This window comes from Oncorhynchus mykiss, chromosome 3, assembly GCF_013265735.2.
Source record: "Oncorhynchus mykiss isolate Arlee chromosome 3, USDA_OmykA_1.1, whole genome shotgun sequence".
Taxonomy (NCBI): Eukaryota; Metazoa; Chordata; class Actinopteri; order Salmoniformes; family Salmonidae; genus Oncorhynchus; species Oncorhynchus mykiss.
In genome coordinates this window covers 13,950,391-13,956,543 of record NC_048567.1, presented here as the reverse complement: position 1 = coordinate 13,956,543, position 6,153 = coordinate 13,950,391, and positions in this window count along the sequence as shown.

Below are 6,153 nucleotides of genomic sequence, written 5' to 3'. Positions count from 1 at the left end.
TTAAACTCAGTTTTTCACAATTCCTGACTTTTAATCCTAGTAAAAAGTCCCTGTTTTATGTCACTTAGGATCACCGCTTTATTTTAAGAATGTGGAATGTCAGAATAATAGTAGAAAAAATGATTTATTTCAGCTTTTATTTCTTTCACATTCCCAGTGGGTCAGAAGTTTGCATACACTCAATTAGTATTTGGTAGCTTTGCCTTTACATTGCTTAACTTAGGTCAAATGTTTTGAGTAGCCTTCCACAAGCTTCCCACAATAAATTGGGTGAATTTTGGCCCATTCCTCCAGACAGAGCTGGTGTAACTGAGTCAGGTTTGTACGCCTCCTTGCTCGCACAGATTTTTTCAGTTCTGCCCACAAATTTTCTATAGGATTGAGGTCAGGGCTTTGTGATGGCCACTCCAATACCTTGACTTTGTTGTCCTTAAGCCATTTTGCCAAAACTTTGGAAGTATACTTGGGGTTATTGTCCATTTGGAAGACCCATTTGCGACCAAGCTTTAACTTCCTGACTGATGTCTTGAGATGTTTCTTCAATATATCCACTCAATATATCCATTCAATATATCCACATAATTTCCCTATCTATTTTGTGAAGTGCACCAGTTCCTCCTGCAGCAAAGCACCACCCACAACATGATGCTGCCACCCCCGTGCTTCACGGTTGGGATGGTGTTCTTCGGCTTGCAATCCGGTCATTGGGGCCAAACAGTTCAGTTCTATCAGACCATTTCTTCAAAAAGTACAATCTTTGTCCCCGTGTGCAGTTGCAAACCGTAGTCTGGCTTTTGCAGTGGCTTCTTCCTTGCTGAGCGGCCTTTCAGGTTATGTAGATGTCGGACTCATTTTTACTGTGGATATGAATACTTTTGTACCTGTTTCTTCCAGCATCTTCACAAGGTCCTTTGCTGTTGTTCTGGGATTGATTTGTCTCTAGGAGACAGAACGCGTCTCCTTCCTGAGCAGTATGACAGCTGCATGGTCCATGGTGTTTATACTTGTGTACTATTGTTTGTACAGATGAACGTGGTACCTTCAGGCATTTAGAAATTGCTCCCAAGGATGAACCAGGCTTGTGGATGTCTACAATTTATTTTCTGAGGTCTTGGTTGATTTCTTTTGATTTTTCCCATGATGTCAAGCAAAGAGGCACTGAGTTTGAAGGTAGGCCTTGAAATACATCCACAGGTACACCTCCAACTGACTGAATTTATGTTAATTAGCCTATCACTGCTACAACTGACTCAAATTTTGGCAATTAGCCTATCAGAAGCTTCTAAAGGCATGACATAATTTTCTGAAATTTTCCGAGCTGTTTAAAGTCCCAGTCAAGTTAGTGTACGTAAACTTCTGACCCACTGGAATTGTGACACGGTGAATTATAAGTGAAATAATCTGTCTGTTAACAATTGTTGGAAATGTTACTTGTGTCATGCACAAAGTAGATGTCCTAACCGACTTGCCAAAACTATAGTTTGTTAACAAGACATTTGTGGACTGGTTGAAAAACAAGTTTTAGTGATTCTAACCTAAGTTAATGTAAACTTCCGACATCAACTGTACATGAGAATTTTACAAAATATTTTCTGAAAAAAATCCTACTTAATGTCTTTTAAGACAGTTTGAAAAACAATATTCTCGTTCCTACAATGACTCAGGGGTTAATAACACTGATACCTAAGCCTAAAAAATAAGTGGTGCTCATCGATAACTGGCGTCCAATTTGTTTCTTAATAATGACTGTAAAATATTAGCCTTAATTAAAGAAGTCCTGGATGCAATCATTGATGAAACACAGTCTGGCAATATGAGGAACAGACATATTTCTAACAATATCAGACTAGTATTAGACATAATTGACTACTCAGACCTAATAACCGAGGATAGCTTCATAACATTTTTAGATTTTTAGAAAGCATTTGACACAGCAGAGCATCACTTCCTCATCCACTCCTTTGAGAAATTTGGCTTAGTTTTTTTCTGTAAGGCTATTAAGACTATACAAATGGTAACAGCTCTATCAAACTGAAACATGGCACCTCACCTAGATTTGAGTTAAAGAGAGGAATTAGACAAGGTTGTCCTATCTCTCCGTATCTGTTTTTATTAATCACCCAACTTCTTACAAATTCTTTAAATAATAGTCCTGTACAAGGTATTTCCATAGCTGGTAAATAAATTATTATAAGCCAGCTGGCTGACAATACCTCACTTTTTTTGAAAGACGCTAACAAAATTCCCATATTGATCAATGTGATACAATCCTTTTCCAAAGCATCTGGTCTATATCTTAACATTAATAAATGTGAACTCATGGCTGTCAAAGATTGTGTGACACCTTCATATATATATATATATATATATATATATATATACATATATATATATATATATATGTATTTTTTTCCCTCACCTTTATTTAACCAGGTAGGATAGTTGAGAACAAGTTCTCATTTGCAACTGCGACCTGGCCAAGATAAAGCATAGCAATTCGACACATACAACAACACAGAGTTACACATGGAATAAACAAAACATAGTCAATAATACAGTAGAACAAAAGAAAACAAAAGGTATATATACAGTGAGTGCAAATTGGGTAAGATAAGGGAGTTAAGGCAATCAATAGGCCATGGTGGTGAAGTAATTACAATGTAGCAATTAAAACACTGGCATGGTAGATGTGCAGAAGTTGAATGTGCAAGTAGAGATACTGGGGTGCAAAGGAGCAAGATAAATAAATAAATACAGTATGGGGGTGAGGTAGGTAGATAGATGGGCAGTTTACAGATGGGCTATGTACAGGTGCAGTGATCTGTGAGCTGCTCTGACAGTTGGTGCTTAAAGCTAGTGAGGGAGATATGAGTCTCCAGCTTCAGAAATTTTTGCAGTTCGTTCCAGTCATTGGCAGTAGAGAACTGGAATGGAAGACGACCAAAAGAGGAATTGGCTTTGGAGTGACCAGTGAGATATACAGTGCCTTGCGAAAGTATTCGGCCCCCTTGAACTTTGTGACCTTTTGCCACATTTCAGGCTTCAAACATAAAGATATAAAACTGTATTTTTTTGTGAAGAATCAACAACAAGTGGGACACAATCATGAAGTGGAACGACATTTATTGGATATTTCAAACTTTTTTAACAAATCAAAAACGGAAAAATTGGGCGTGCAAAATTATTCAGCCCCTTTACTTTCAGTGCAGCAAACTCTCTCCAGAAGTTCAGTGAGGATCTCTGAATGATCCAATGTTGACCTAAATGACTAATGATGATAAATACAATCCACCTGTGTGTAATCAAGTCTCCGTATAAATGCACCTGCACTGTGATAGTCTCAGAGGTCCGTTAAAAGCGCAGAGAGCATCATGAAGAACAAGGAACACACCAGGCAGGTCCGAGATACTGTTGTGAAGAAGTTTAAAGCCGGATTTGGATACAAAAAGATTTCCCAAGCTTTAAACATGCCAAGGAGCACTGTGCAAGCGATAATATTGAAATGAAAGGAGTATCAGACCACTGCAAATCTACCAAGACCTGGCCGTCCCTCTAAACTTTCAGCTCATACAAGGAGAAGACTGATCAGAGATGCAGCCAAGAGGCCCATGATCACTCTGGATGAACTGCAGAGATCTACAGCTGAGGTGGGAGACTCTGTCCATAGGACAACAATCAGTCGTATATTGCACAAATCTGGCCTTTATGGAAGAGTGGCAAGAAGAAAGCCATTTCTTAAAGATATCCATAAAAAGTGTTGTTTAAAGTTTGCCACAAGCCACCTGGGAGACACACCAAACATGTGGAAGAAGGTGCTCTGGTCAGATGAAACCAAAATTGAACTTTTTGGCAACAATGCAAAACGTTATGTTTGGCGTAAAAGCAACACAGCTGAACACACCATCCCCACTGTCAAACATGGTGGTGGCAGCATCATGGTTTGGGCCTGCTTTTCTTCAGCAGGGACAGGGAAGATGGTTAAAATTGATGGGAAGATGGATGGAGCCAAATACAGGACCATTCTGGAAGAAAACCTGATGGAGTCTGCAAAAGACCTGAGACTGGGACGGAGATTTGTCTTCCAACAAGACAATGATCCAAAACATAAAGCAAAATCTACAATGGAATGGTTCAAAAATAAACATATCCAGGTGTTAGAATGGCCAAGTCAAAGTCCAGACCTGAATCCAATCGAGAATCTGTGGAAAGAACTGAAAACTGCTGTTCACAAATGCTCTCCATCCAACCTCACTGAGCTCGAGCTGTTTTGCAAGGAGGAATGGGAAAAAATGTCAGTCTCTCGGTGTGCAAAACTGATAGAGACATACCCCAAGCGACTTACAGCTGTAATCGCAGCAAAAGGTGGCGCTACAAAGTATTAACTTATTCAGACAGTTAGCAGGCCGAACCAAGGCTGAAGGTATCTCTAGACTAACATACGGCGCTCTGTTTTCAAGTCTTGACGGTAAAATCAGCAATGAGATAGACCAGATGCTTTTCAACTTTCTGTGGAGAAACCATACCCATCACATTAGGAAAACTGTTGTAATGAACACTTATGAGTATGTTGGGCTGAATTTTCTGGACTTTACTACCTTAAATAATACATTTAAGATCAATTGGATAAAACAATTCCTAAGAAGACCCACTTCTATGTGGAATTGTATTCCTCATCATGTATTCTCTACTTTTGGTGGCCTTAAGTTCATGTTGGTTTGAAATCATAATATTGACAAAACTCAAGTGAAACTCTCTGCTTTTCATCAGCAGGTTTTCTTGTCATGGTCCTTCATTTATAAGCATAATTTTTCTCCACACAGGTATTATATATGGAATAATTAGGATATATTGAATAAAAATACTTCTTTGCTTTTAGAATATTGGTTCCGAAATAATATCCTATTGGTGAGCCAACTTGTAAATGCAGAGGGTCTTTTACTCAGTTATAAGGAATTCTTATCACTGTACAAGATCCCTGTAACACCTAAAGATTTTGCAATTGTTTTAGACGCCATTCCCTCAGGTGTTGCTTTATTATTCAGGAACGTGTCAAGAACTGACCTTCAGAACCTACCTTCTATTAACCCTGTTGACTCATCAATAGGAAATATCTGTTTATCTTTTGGTCCATTCAACAACAGAGCGATACGAACCTTATGTCATGCCTTATTGGAATGGATTTATTGATAATATCTGTTGGAAAAAAAGTTTGGATGTTGCCACACACATACCTACTTGTTAACAAAATTAAGGAAGTTTCCTTTAAAATTGTTCATAAATATTATCCTGCCAACCACCATATGAAGAAGTTTAAGGAAAACATCAGCTCAAATTGTTCATTTTGTAATGACCACCTAGAAACATTGTTGCATCTTATTTGGCATTGTATTTATGTAAAGAAACTGTGGCAAGACATCAGTAGATTTATAATTGAACACATTTATGAAGATGTCACACTATTGTGGAGAAATGTACTGCTTGGATTCTTTACCTGGATTCTTTACCTACTATAAGTTGAAACAATTTTATGTAATTAATTTCATTATTCTTTTGGACAAATTGTATATTAACAAATTTACAAACAAAACACCACATTTGATTACCTTACAAAAAAGAAATTGAACTATATTTTAAGACAATTAAATACTCTACTAACAAAAAAGCTGTTAGAATTATAAGTGTATGTTTGTCCCTTCAGGTCCTTGTGTAATGTGATGTTGTAACCCCTAGCCCAATTGTCCATTGTATATTATTCATATATACTTGTGTTCGTCTTGTACTGTCTGTAACGATTTTTTGTTAAGAGAAAAAAAAGATAACCATGCGGTATGGATGATGTGACGCAATCGTGGGGCATATGGAGGCTTTTATTTATTTATTTAAATTAACAACAAATCAATACATAAAGCACATGAGGGAACACAAGCATACATAGATTACAAACAATGGACAATCGAGCTAGGGGGTACAATATCACTTTACAATTACACAAGGACCTTAAGGGACATGCATATACTTACAATTCTAACAGTTTATTTGTTAGTAGAGCATTTAACCGTTTTAAATTACAATTAAATGTATTTTTGTAGGGTACGAAAATGTGGTGTTCTGTTTGTAGGGCGGGAGGTCCTGTATAAACACAAACTCACTTCC